This window comes from Numida meleagris, chromosome 3, assembly GCF_002078875.1.
Source record: "Numida meleagris isolate 19003 breed g44 Domestic line chromosome 3, NumMel1.0, whole genome shotgun sequence".
In the NCBI taxonomy this organism is placed as follows: domain Eukaryota; kingdom Metazoa; phylum Chordata; class Aves; order Galliformes; family Numididae; genus Numida; species Numida meleagris.
The window spans coordinates 54,175,921-54,190,641 of NC_034411.1; positions in this window are offsets into that span (position 1 = coordinate 54,175,921).

Sequence of the window (14,721 nt, forward strand, 5' to 3'; positions counted from 1 at the left end):
AAAAAGAAAAAAAAAGACAACAACAAAAAAAACCCCAGCGGGGATTTCCACCGTCAGCGCTTGGGACTTTCCGACATGTGACAACAGCAAGGCCGGCGCTGCCGGCTCCGCGTGCTGCCGGCAGGGGGCGCCGCAGCGCTCCCTCCGCGGACGACAGGGCCTCAGCGCCGTGCCGCCGGGAGTTGGAAGCGGGGCTGCTTCCCTTACTGGTGGACCCGGCAGCGAGGTCTGGTTGCTGGAGGGCCCTGGGGCACAGAGCACTAGTGCAAGGGAGGCACACGCCATGCTGGGCCTGCGGCAGTGCCCTCACAACCACTTTGCGCTGTAACGGCAGTGAGAGAGGATCAGTGTTGCCCTGGAGTTGTTTCTTCTCTCCCTGTTAACTGAAGGTTACACTCTTGGTACATAATCTCATAACTGTACACTAGCTTGCGTTAACAGGCTCTCATCCAGCCCTGCTCAAGGCAAGGCTGTGGCAGGCAAGGGTCAGAACTGCAGACTGAGGCTATGGAGGTATTAGTCCTGGAGCTGTTGGCCACACTTGGCATCTCGTACCTTTAATGACTGCGAACACATAATTCACACCTCTAAATAGTATCCTAAAGCCTGTGCAGTGGATGGCCTCTGAATAAAACACTTTACTTAGGGCCTCTAAATAAACCTTACGGATGTGATTTGAAGTGCAAACGGGCAGCTCCTTGCCCACAAGACTTGCAACCTGAAGGCAGGCAGAAATAAAATACAAGGTTTTCTTCAGTTCTCAAAGACTTTCTACACATGCTGAATGCCTGCCAGTTCCAGAGCATCCACAGGTCCTACTGACTGGATGAGAAGCTGGAGCTGCCCCACAGCTTGAAATCAGGCCTCTCACAGAACAAGCGGATTTGGGGAGGGCCCACATCTGAGCTTCCTTGCTTCCATTAGCACCAGCTGGCTCAGCCTATGCTCTTGTGGCACCCATGCAACTCTGTGACAGCATGCTCCTTGCCACTGCTGAAAGCCCTGCGTTTGCCTCTGTGTGGTCCGCTGTCCTTTCTCTGTCTAGGAAGAGGCAGGCTCTGTACTTACTGATAGTCTGAGGGCTGCCTGAGATCCAGGGAGGCTGGGTGCCTGAGGGAACTGGGTCTGAGTGATTACTTGCATAACTGGGGCCACATCTGGGGTGTGGTTTACCTAATGGATGTTTCCTGCAGCAGTGAAGTCAGTTTAAAAAAAGAACTTGCCATTCCCTGCTCCTGGACATTTTTTTCTGCCTCCTTATGTGCTGAGGTACTGGATTACTGAAGTCATATAATTAGAAACCAGCTATATGTATATATTTATGTATATATACATACTCACATATGTATAACTTACCCAAACCATTTTCCACTTGTGATTCGATGACAGGTCACTCAGCCAGTTTTACAGAGGGCATTTAAAGTGATGATGAGTTTCACCATGGAGTGGGAATAAGGAGCTAGGAAGTGTGGAAAAACATACTGGTTTATATGCTACTTCTTGTGTAAAAACTGCAGCAAATAGATTAACAAGTCATTCTAGACCCTTCTGGTTTTTCTTTTCTTTTTTTTTTTTTTTTTGAGGGGAGTTGTTGTTGCAAGCAGGCATAACAAACGGGAAATATGTGTGAGTTAAAAGTTCTGCAGGTAATAGCTGTGAGCCTATGAGGGAAATACCTAGTCCAAGGAAAAACTGAAAGGACAACAGCTTATTTTTGTTATTCTAAGCTCTGAGCATGTATGAATATTCAATTACTATTTACACCTTGATAAGCTAAATGCTGATTGCACGTGGCTAAGGCTGATGTTTATCAAACAGGTCTGAGTAGGATGGCAGGAATTTGTTTGATGAGTTTGCACAGCACAAAAGGAAGCTCAGGCCTATCAACCAGATCTCCTAGGCAATATAGCAATACACATAAAAACATAAACTTCATCGATAATATCGAATAATGCATGAATATACATTCCTCTTTTCAGATTTACTCCCATGAGTTGTAATTGTACTCCATAGTTCATCCCACCATTTCTGTCGAATATAAACATTATATCATAATATAAACATATATATATGAGAAGGACATTTTTCTTCTTTGAAGTGTGTTCATGTATGCACATACATGTATTTAATACATATTTTTATGCATCTATATACATAGACATATCTATCATAGGGAATGGGGAACTTCTCCTTGCCATCAAATATAGATAAAAAACAGTGAGCTTCAGTTGCAGCTGCCTATATTCTGGTAAGGCATAAGGGAAAAAAATGCTTAGATGTGGCCAAGTTAGTTTAACCCCAGAGCAGACTATCCAGAGAAGCTGTAGAGTATATGTCTTAGGAGAATATTTAAGTAATCAGTTTGCACATCAATCAACAATGATTATTGTGCCTCGGTAGAGGAATTAATCTCTCAAGAGGCCTCATTCAGCTCTCTTTCTTTAAATTATCTTATTATTTTACCTTTTACGTTTCAAGAAGGAGGAACTCACATTTACTAAACTATACCAAGATATCAGTGTGTTCAGGGCACCATCACCAAATGTTTTAGAAATTGCATTGGGAAAGATTGTCATAACAGTACTTCTATAATATTCTATCACAGGATTGTGACTATGATAATATTTATGGATAGTGTCGTTCAGGCTTTAATAGTTCAATCACCAGCCAGGTCTTTTACTATCAGATAATTCTGTAAGATGTGTGATTCATTTTGAAGGGAGGAAAAGGATCATAAAAGGGAAATCCCTACTATTGCAATAGCGGTGCTTGAGGTCATGCTGGAGTTCAGCACTTCTGTCTTCCAGGAGCCCTGTCATTACTTCTTTTCCTGGTGGAGAAGTGATGAGAAGATCTTGCCAGTATAGAGGAGAAACGGAGAGGAAAATCCCTTAAACCTGTAGCAGGCAGAAAACTAGTGCTAACTACTGAATTAAGTAGTGATGGTTAAAGAAGAAAAAAAAATTACTCAAACTCATCTCTGCCACTTAGAAAGAGCTGAACTGGTTTTAAAAATTTTCCATTACACTCATCTAAATACGGTAAGAGAAACTCCAGATTCCCAGGGAGGCTTCTAGTATGTTTTGTGGCAAGGGACAACACTGGAAGCAGGTTTTTTACTTATGCTGCTGGACCAAGCTTCCCTTTGCTTTTCTTCTGCCTCTTTTTTTTTTTTTCTTTCTTTCTTTTTGGTATGTGTCTTTTCTGCTTGTTAATCTCCAATAGAAATAGAAGTTCTGGTACTGCAGTGGTGCAATGGATTCCAAAGAAGTTGAATGTTCAGACCTTGCCTTAGTGAATTCTGTTGAGTTGTAGGTTAAAGACCAAGAATAATATTGTATCATTAAGGCTGGTGACACATGCCAGCATATTACCTGTGGAGGTGAACATTTGACATTATATTAGCTAGAAGTATCTGCCTCGTGGCATGAAGATAGTGGGCAAAGTGGAATCTTGAAGAGTTTTTCCAGCAGTGTTATGTGACATTCTGTGATAAATGTGAAAAGTTTGCAGTGGTGATAGTAATATCTTTCCAAGCTTGATTTTTTTCTATCATATGTTCCTCTGATATCTATCCATACTGGGTCAAACCTCAGGGCCTCTGAAAACTGCAGAGACAATAAGCTGTGTAAGTGTATGTTTGAGATAGCAGCAAAACTCAGTGTGACTGACCCTCTGCAGTGTATAATACAGAGAATTCTATTATGCCCCCAGCAAGAAATAAGCAGAGACCAAAAATATTTTTGCCTCGGAGAGCAAAGTGCTTTCAGTGGATATTGAAACAGGCTGAGACAGGGCTTGTGGCTAAATTGAAGAAAATTAGAACAGCTGTAGTAGGCCAAATCAAAGACCCATCTAGCTCAGTGCACTGTTTCTCACAGTGGTTAAGAAGATGCCTAGGAAAGAGTGAAGAAATGGTGTGGGTTGTTCCTAATAATTTTCCAGCTTGCACTTTGCCACAGTTTTCCTCTGGGATTTTCCTGGGATTTTGGTCTGTTGCTTTTTATTTTAGTACCTCATTTTCTTGTTTGTACAGTAAGTATAAGAATGTTGTTTTTTATTTCAAACCTTTAAGTATGTTATTTGTTTTGTCCACAAACTCTTCAAGAGAGTCTTCTGTTGTTTTGTATTTGTCATGTCTTAACACTGAGACACATGGATGCCTTACACATTTGGAAAGCACATTCCCTGCTTTAAGAAAGTTACTGACCAAGAGTAGCGGACTTAGCTATGAACTGTTAATATCGTAATGGCCTTTGACGTAGATTGGGGGTTATAAGCATAAAGCACTGCATAGATAATGCTCTGAAGGAATGGGTTCTGCACAGAAACAGTCTTCTCTCTCTAAAACAGTAGTAGTCAGCATGCATTAAAACATATGGCTATCTTTAGGTAGTGCAAGCTCACATATTTTAGCCTTTACCTTAATGTTTTGCCTTAGGCAACACAGTTGCCTAAATGTGTAGTGTGCACCACAGCAGAGGGATCTGAAGCAAAGCCTGGATTTCTGAGTTGTTTGTTTCAGTCAACAGTTCAGCATCCGTAAGTCAGCAATTGGTTAACAAATAAATAGTCCATGCCTCTGTGTAGTTTGATGGGAACTACTGTTGTTTTCCTTTCTTGTAGATTCCTTTTTGCTGTGATCACATAAGCATCTCTTCTAACTTTAAGTGTGAATTAAGCATTTAACAGAGCTGTGTCCTTTGGGAGTGAATGAGGAGGTCTGGGGGAACAGAGCTAACTACTGTCTGCTCACCAATTTAAAGCCGGTACTCCTCCATTCTTTGTTCCTTGAGCAGTTTCAACATATAGTGGCAATCAGTCATAAGTCAGCCTGCAGTTCAGCAGACTTGCCAATCTTAGAGGTCCTTAAAATGTCACACTATCTCAGCTCCTTTTCCCAGTGAAATATAGTCACAATGGAAATTTTTGTTTTCTCCCAGAAACTAAAATCCAAATGGTAAAAGTCAGTGCAACATTTTCTCATTTATTCTAGATATTTCCAATAACATATTTTCTTACGTATGATTCCACTTATTAAGCCAACCTTACGTTTTCTAAAATCAGTAAAGCTCTTTTAAACTATGGTTAATTTCAATGTGCTTGGTGGATATGTGAGTGAATGACTCTGTTTCACTCCTTACTGACGTGGGAGAGCTGTAGACACTGTTTTCTATACTCAACAGCTCTCAGCAGTGGAATCATATAGGGACTGCTAAGTGAATAAGAAGTGATCATGTGAAGGTGGACGTTGGTCATGAATCATGGAATGTGAAACTTGTTAGTCATTTCTCTGTGTAACTTTTGTATTTGCCCCATTCATCGGAACATAAAGGAAAGATATACAAGGAATATCCATTTCTACTGTAAATAGTGAATGTTTCTGATGGGCATCTTTTGTTCATAATTATCTAGTCTGACCTCCTCAATAACAGAGGCCATTGAACTTCATCTGTTTTTTCTGTATCAGCTTCATAATTTCTTCTAGATGTACAGCACCTCTTTCAGGAAGACTACTTTATTTTCATCAAAGAGACTAGAATTGTACAAGGGATCTTGTAAATCTTACTGTAGATCTTGTGTTAGAATAATTAGTGTAGGTGTCAGATTTAATCTCATTTGTAATAGCACCAGCAAAATAGTTTCAGTGGGGTTTTACCTCAAAACGATTAAGCATTGAATAGGGTTCAGTATTTTGTATTTTAAGAGGTTAACAATTTTGGATACATTCAAAGCTCACAGCCATTTTCAGTGATGATGAGGAAGTGAATTCATTCCTGGTCTTTCAAAAGCAGAGGAAAGGCACTTCCTTCATGCAGTGCAAATTCTGTGCATGGGGAATAACATGAGAGCTGTATATGAATGGCCAGAAATTCAAACTAGCTTTCCAAGTGGGAAGAAAATCAATTTGTCCTGTACTAACAGTGCCTGAATTTCCCCAAGAAAAATTCTTCCAAATAAAGATTTTTGCTTATGTGAGAGAATTTACTGGCATTTACTAAATTAAATAGTCAACAGATTATTAGTTTTTAGGAAGCAGTTGGTTCTCACCAGGAAAATGGTAATTTACTCTGTAAACACGGATATTAGTCTATGTCCGTGAAGCGACTCTGACCATACGTTTTAGTTCAAGAACTATCTTGTTTTCCATGGAATTTCTTCTGACTCATAGTGATTTCACAGAGAAGGGACTCCCCATATTTACAATGACAGCACTTATTGGTAACACTAATGTAATCATTTATTTCTATTTTCATAGGGAGAGAGAGAGCTTTGTAAGATTTCCAGCATGTGCATCAGGGAATGCATTTCCATGTCACATGCCCCCACTTCTGTAATTTTTGTAGCTGCAGCAAACAGCCCCCAGACTACTTACCATAAATTACTGTTGACTGCTGATTCAAGTGGAGAGGTACCCTGTCGAAAAAGACTTGGGGGTATAGGTGGATGGCAAGCTGGACATGAGTCAGTAATATGCCCTCACAGCCCAGAAGGCCAACCGTATCCTGGGCTGCATCAAATGAAGCATGGTCAGCAGGTTGAGGGAGGTGATCCTGCCCCTCTGCTCTGTGCTGATGAGGCCTCCCCTGGAATACTGAGACCAGATATGGAGTCCTCAGTACAGGAGAGACATGGACCTGTTGAAGCACATCCAGAGAAGGGCCACAAAAATGATCCACGGAATGGAACACCTCTCCTGTGAGGACAGGCTGAGAGAACTGGGGCTGTTCAGCTTGGAGAAGAGAAGGTTTCGGGCAAACCTGATAGCGGCCTTTCTGTATTTAAAGGAGAGATACAGGAAATAAGGGGACTCTTTAGCAGGGTCTGTGGTGACAGGACAAGGGGAAATGGTTTCAAACTAAAAGAGGGTAGATTTAGGTTGGATATAAGGAAATAATCTTTTACAGTGAGGGTGGTGAGGCACTGGAACAGGTTGCCTAGAGATATGGCGGATGCTGCTTCCCTGGAGTCATTCAAGGCCAGGCTGGACTAGTCTCTGAGCAACCTGATCTAGCTGTTGTATCCCTGTTCATTGCAGGCGATTTGGAGTAGATGACCTTTAAAGGTCTCTTCCAACTCTAAGGATTCTAAGTAAAAGTAGTCTTAGATAGATTTGGGAATAATAGAAACAGAAGTAGCATATCCCATCTAGGTGATGCTAGAGCAGTCTTTTCATCTCTAATCTGTATGGAGCACCCTGAGCAACTTTGTTTCAATTCCCATGGTCCTAGAACAGTAAAATGGAGGACTGCCCAACCTGAGTCACCTGCACCAAGTAAATGCACCTCTGTGTATACTAGCCTGCTTCATATCCTTTTCAAGATGAAGTCTCAAATTCCAGAAAACACAGGAAAGTGAACTTCATAGGGGTTGTAGATTTCTGATTTCTGGTGTGTTCTTGTAATTGTTCATTGTCCAAAAATATGTTGTGCTTTGTAATTGGACTGATGAATTTGCTATACTCTTTAGAGGAGGTGTTTTATTTGGTGGACCAGATTTACAGAATGCTGTCTTTTCCTTTTTTTTTTCTTTTCAAATGGGAATGCTGCTGAAATGCTAAACAACTCCTATTCTTGGTGATCAAAATATGTTTTATCTTTCAAGTCTTTTCTGTATTGAAGAATAGATGTGTGTAAGAAAACTAGCAAGATACTTTCACACTGAAGATAGATTGAAGGCAATATATTTTCATGGACAAGATGAAGACTGAAAGTGCAATCAGAAATTTAAATACAGGTTTATCCTAGCTGTGTCATGTCTGACATGTGGAGCAGCAGTCAATCACCCTAAAAAGACCAGTGCATGGCTGATCCAGATATCCTTGGCCTCTTCATTGAAGGGTTCTTCCATTTTCCCCTTTTATGGTTGAATGCATTGTTTGAACTCATTCATTTTAAAAGTTGTTTAAAGGGAAACACTAACTACATGGCTAGTTCCCACTAGCATATCATGAAGTTTCATGAAAACACAAGTCAGAAACACAAGGAGCTTACAGTCATTAAATATTCAGTGGAATTTGTTACTGCAGTGAAGGTCAGTAGCTATGCTTGACATGATTTGATAAGGCCAGTGATATCTGCCTACATATATTCCTCCTTGCAGTTTCAATGGGTTTATGGCATCCTGTCATTTCCTTGACTAAATAAAGTTAGGTGTGCACTGAGGAGTAGCTGTGATATTCTCATGAAGAAATGGCTGCATTTAAGGCAATTCTTGTTTACAAAAAGAAAATGAGAATGAATGTCAAAGAAATTGCCTTGTGTCACATCATCTGCTGAGAAACACAGAACTATGTGTGCAATTCAAGAGTCAAGGTATTTAGAAAAGCCCGAAGAAGGGGAAATGAACTGCTAATCATTGTATATGTTAACAGAAACATGACTCTTGGCAATGTACAAATCTGCAGGACAGTAGGGAATGGAGTGACCAGAAATTAAAAACAGAGAAGTCAGCGTTCAATTTCCTGCATACAGTGACTCTGACTGAAACATTATCAAAACAGAGTGCAGAACTAGATTTCCATGCCTTTGAGTAGTAGTTTTCCTATCCTGAATGAAATACGTGGACTGTATGCTCCATTAAGCATATACACCTATGTACAGATGTGCACAGATGATAGAGAAGTGGAACATAGGAGGTGAACCCTTAAGATGACAGATACAGAAGAATGCAAACAATAGGGTAAAAAACTCTGGAGTGAAATCTACAGAGTATAGAGTGGGTGGCTTTCATAGATTACCTTTGAATTTATTCTCTGACACTTTCAGCAATAGCTTTTCAGCTCTTATCAGTGAGTCCTCTGAATCTTTATGTCTTTTTGTTCTTATACATGCATGCAGCCTGTATGAAGTATGTACCCATGCTGCTCAGCTCTGACTGCATTGCACTCTGTCGTGGATTTGGCTGGGATACAGTTAATTTTATTCATAAAGACTTGTTTGATAGTGGTGGTAGCACACTGATGGTTTAGTTGTTGCAGAGCAGTATTACATAGACCCAAGGACTTCTCTGCTCCTTGCACTGTCCTGCCAGCCAGGATGGCTGTGTTGGACTGGTAAAAGGGATATCCCATACTTTATGATATCATGCTCAGGAATAAAACTGAAGGAGGAGGAGGAACATTTGAAGTGATGGCATTTGACTTCCCAAGAAACTGCTACACATACTGAGCCCTGCTTTCCTGGAAGTTTCTGAACATCTGTCTGCTGATAGGAAGCAGTGAATTCCTTGTTTTGCTTTGCCTGTGCACACAGCTTTTCCCTTACCTAGTCATCTGTCTCTATCTCAGCCCATGGTTTGTCGCATTTTTACCTTTCTGATTCTGTCCCCTATCCCACCAGGGGTGAGTGAGTGGCTGCCTGGTGCTGAGCTGCTGCCAGGTTAACCCACAGCATACTCCTTGAGCTCCTGGCTGTGGAGGTGGGCAGTCTACACCGCCCTTAACTAGACCTCCTCCTACTAAACAGGAAAGCATCTCTTCCAGAGTGTTTTGCAGATCTAGCAGCACAGTGGTCAGCTACAGCCATGATTCAGAATCCACATCCTGAGAGGGGAGCAATCTTTTTCATTCCAGTGTGATGAAAAGTGAAATGGAGCTATAAGCTTCAGTCTGTTCTTGTAATGCTTCAAGATCATCACTTTTAGGGATAGTATCTTAGTGTCTGTGTGGCTGGCTCCATACACTGTGACGTGGTCACAACATCTGGTCTGTATGAGCCAGAGTACACTGAACAGTTCTGTGTTATAAATTCCTCCATCTGGAATTGTCATGAGTAATGCCTACCCATATAGCAGAGCTGGGCTCCTGGAATGATGTTTGCTTAGATTCCTTGTAATCCTATGACTGTTTACTCTTCTGGCTGTAGGCACATGACCTACTGTAGGAGCAGTATTTATCTTGCCTCTCCCTTTTCTCTTTCTATGGTAAATTGAATCCCTAGAGATTCAGGGAGGAAGTAATCTCTATATTCTCTGCTTTTGTGTTAGATTCTTGTGGAGGCTGCTGAAGAAAAATCTGTTCTTCTCCACTGGTTGCTTGACACGTATATCATAATTTGGGATTAATGACGCTAGGATTACCTTTGACCTTCTGTTTTGCAGAGAACATGTGGCATTAGAAGGGGAAGGATTTACAGCAGGCCAAAGTAAAGAAACACTGTTACTTCAAAGTTCAAAATGGGAGTTTGCACATTCCAGAGAAACTTCCTGGAATGGAAGCAATCTCAGGCAGAGAAGGTGACTCCTTCTGATGAAGTCCTGCATGACTCTTAACAAAGCTCTGCAGCAGTTTACCTAGTTCCACCGAACTGTGCTTAAAAAACCCACGCTGCTGTTGTAGTCCATAGCTAATTTAACATGTGAATTGCTCACCAAAGGTAAATCCCCTAATTGAACACTCACCAATTCATGAGTGTTTTTGCGGAATAGAGGCATCTATGCACGTTTACTCATTTTTTGCCTTAGTTCTGTACTCAGCATATCTCCTTGATGTTAAGCCATTGTAATAATTATTTAAAGAAAACTGATGCAGCACCTCTCTAATGAAGTTAACGCATGTGTTTCAGTAAGATCAGGCAGAAATAGTTTAATAAATTTCTTAATATCATTGGTGTAAAAACATTTTCCTGTTTTTTACCATGTTTGATAAAACTTTTTTTTTTTTTATGAAGTGTCTGATTTGGTCTCTGCACTGAATTTGAGAAGGGGTTTGAGAAAGAGGGAATGCCTTAAAAGTAGTTCATTCTTCTGTAGGGCGAAGTCTGTGGGGAAAAAAGAAAATAGTCATTTTCCCTGTTTAAAAAGAAATTCCAGCAACTTTTTCTTTAAATTGCTCTGACTCATTCTTTGAAGCAGAAACACATGGCAATAGAAAGACTTAGGCTAAAGGGAGACCTTATAGCTTTCTAAAGCTGCCTGAAAGTAGGCTGTGGCAAGATGAGGGTTGGTATCTTCTCCCACGTAACTAGTGATAGGACTAGAGGGAATGGCTTCAAGTTGTGCCAGAGGAGGTTCAGGTTGGGTATTAGGAAAAATTTTTTCTCCAAAGAGTGGTCAGGTGGAATGGGCTGCCAGGGAGGTGGTTTTGTCACCATCCCTGGAGGTGTTCAAGAACACTTAGATGTTGTACTAAGGGACATGTATTACTGGAAAATAGTGGTGGTAGGTGGAAAGTTGGGCTGGATGTTCTTGGAGATCTTTTCCAACCTTGGTGATTCTGTGGTTCTGTAGAGACTTATGTGTCAGGGATGTGCTATTTGCAACTCAAGGAAATGTCCATCCAAACCTACTGCTAGACAAATGCTATTTGCACTTGTGGGTAACGACTTTTTAAGATCAAGCTTCAGGTGGTTCTGTAACAAAGGACCACATGTAAATTCCTCTTAGCTTCTCATGTTGGCTCCAGTGACACAAGTTGCAGGTGGCCTTGCCTTTCCCTTAACTGCTGTCTGTGTGATGCAGGACCTGAACAGGTCCACAGAGCCTCCCTGCCTCCCGGCTGAAGTTGTCTCTGGATCATGTGCTGTAGTGCTCACCCCATGTTTTGGCTTGTCCGTGTTGCTTTCTAGGAGCATGCTTGCCTGCTATCCAACAAATGTCGTCTAGTTGAAATGAAACCATCGGGAGTCAAATAAAATACTTGCACCTGGAAAATCTTTCAGGGTGAACACAAGTGGAATGGTGATTTCCCCAAGGAGAGATGACACGTGTAGAATGTGCTTGGCACTCTGCCACAGAAAGCTAGATGAGGGCAGAGGCAAACCTTTACCGGGTTTTCAGGTAAACGTAAATGTTCGGGTTAATAAAAAAAAAACAAACAGAAAAATCAGCATTTTCCTCTGGATCACTTTTCATTATTTTTTTTTTACTGATCTTCCATCAAACCAGCTTTAACCAGCTCTTGAGTAAGTTGCCATCCTGCAAATGTGTGCTCCCCACAGTGTGACAGAAATATGCCATCTCCTCACAGGTCCCATGTTGCCCACAATGTGCCACCATGCAGGGCTATCCAGGGAGGGTTTGCTGCAGCTCAGAAAAGTACAGTAAGGCTGGACCTACTGCAGTGACTGCCCCCCACTAGTCCACATCAAAGTGGATGGAAATGCAGATGAGACAAGGGAGCTCTCTTGTGCTTTTAGTGTCTTTCATCTTGCTAGCCAGCCTGGAAGAAGAGGGGAATACCTGCCTGTAATCTGGGAAGAGTCTGGTGTTATTGGAGCATTAGCTGGGGCTTGGTGATGATTGACAGAATCCAAAGTTGAAGACTGAACTTCAGAGTTTAGGAAAGTAAACTGGAACCCTGAATGGTTTCTGTGGCAGATGGGGTATCTGGAGCTGAGAAGCTGCATAAGGGAAGAGATGCAGCCAAACAACTCACTAATCAGTGATACTAGAATAGAAATGAGTTCTGGGAAATAAGTAATGGAAAAAGAATCAACACTTCCTAGGAGCTAAAATATAGGATAAGAAAAGTTCCCAAGGTGACTGAATTAAAAAAAGATAAAGTATCAAGCAAGGAACTGAATGGGAAAGTGATTGGAGGAGCCCAGGGAAGAAACTAAGATGAGGAGTCAGAAAGCAGAACAGGGAAGGTGGAGACTATTGGCAAAATGACTGATGTTATGCATAGATGAAAAGTAAGCCAGGAAGGCTAGAAAAAAAAGGCTGGAATTTGATAAAGCAAGGAGATCAGAGCTCAGTGGAGAAGACTGAGGAATGGAGACTGAAGGTTTAAGAGAAGGTGGTTACAGGGAAAAGGAAGAAACATAGGGAAGAATGAAGAATAAAAAGGAGAAAAGGGAGGGAGTTGGAAGAAACATGTACTCCCTTGTGCAGTACGTGGTTGAACCTGGTCTGGTGTTCAAGCTCCATGAGCTCTGCCATTCCTACAGTAGAGATCATCCATGCTGCCAGCTGGGCAATGGCATGATGACATGTCTAATGAAGGCAGATGGCCTGGCCAATAGCCTGAGGGACAGAGATCTGCGCAGTGGGCTGGTGGCTGCAGAAGTGCAAACAAGCCATCTGGAGCAGAGGGAAGAATTAATATGGAGTTGAATGATGGAATTCTTTTTCTTCTCTGTGTCCCACACTTCCCAGCACTCAGAGAGAGTTAAAGGTTAAAGAAATTAAAGTCAGAAAGTGTAATCCATGAGAGTGCTTGTCTCCTTCACTGTGCTTAAAACATCTGTCCTGGGGGAGTAAGGGTTGTGATGCATAGTGAACAGGTCATCATCCCCTGTGTGCTCAGGACCTCTCTCTTGCTTGCTGCATCATCTAAGGTGCAGGGAAGTCAACCACAGCCTTATGGTGAAGGTGAAGGTGGCTGTATGCTACCCTGGGAAATTGTACTTATCTTCTTCTTCGCCACAGAATTTCTGGGCAAATTTTCTGGGCAAATTGTTGAAACCTACCTTGTCAGAGGTGGTGAGTGACTGGCTGTTCCTTGTATTATGCATGTGTAGGTGGAGATTTCAGGTCCGACGTGAAGGAGTGCGGACTTCTCACAGCTGTAGCTGATGTAACACATACAGTGCTTTTGAGGCAGAAAGTATAGTACCAAGTAAACTGAGAATTCAGGTCCCAGGAAGTACACAGAAGTAATGGAAACTTCTGACCTTAATCGTTTTGTGCTTCAGTTCCTTATGTGTAAAAAGTTGATTGTCCCACCCCCTCACAATGCAAGACTTACAAACAAGGATTAGCTAATATGCAGAAACACTCGGATGCTTTAGCGATGAGGCCAGACCAAGAGACTCCAAGTAATTCTATTTTCAGAGCCAATTTTGAGTAGTAGATAAAACGAGGCTAGGTGAAAAATTGAATAGCAGCTCATCAAATGACTGGTTGCAGCTTTTGCAGCAGAAATGACACGGGGTGGAAAAAGTTATTATGAAATTGTAAAACAACTTTGTTCTAAGGGACAGAGCAACTAAAATTGACCTGTAAAGGTGACGGATTCTGGGATTTCCTACCTTGACTGTTAGGTTTGTAAATGTCAGATGAACATTTTTGTGTACAACATAAGCTTGTGCTAGCAAGCGCTGGTGAGATGGACATTTTCTCTCTGACTATAACGCAAGATGAGTGAAGCTTGCTTCATAATATAGTATAGTATGTTGGTGAATAATAATGTTGTTAGTGCAGTAATTTTAATTAATATCTTGGCTTTAATAAGCTGTTTCATAGCAGGATTTGGGGAAAGTGGGCAGGTATCACGAGCATATTACAGAACTATCAAGATTTGAAATAAGCATTGAAAAATGAGGATGCACCAGAGATCCCCACATATAGCTCTTTCCCCTAAAGGTCAAACCAGATATGCATTTTTTTCCAGTCACACTGGATTAGGAATACTGCATAAATAAACACAAGTCTTCAGTTTACCCTGGAGTCCAGTGATTGTCTTGCTATTTATCACAGTTAGGGAGAGGTGTGTGATGAATAGCTGTTTGTGAGCACTTAGCATGCTAGATATATGTCAATATAACAGCTCCAGGTCTGGGACATGGATTGGGGGTCTAGTTTTGGAATGAGAGAAAATTTCCTAGCACTGACGTTTACTTGTGCCTTATAGCAAAGGGGTACTCCTTTTCATTGCACTGAGAGTATGTGGAATCCCCTCTAATAACTGATAATGAAACCATAGCTGATGCTTCTAAAATCGCACATCTGGTGGTTTGTTTTTTAAAAATTTCTGTGAGTCACAGGAATCTGTGAGGG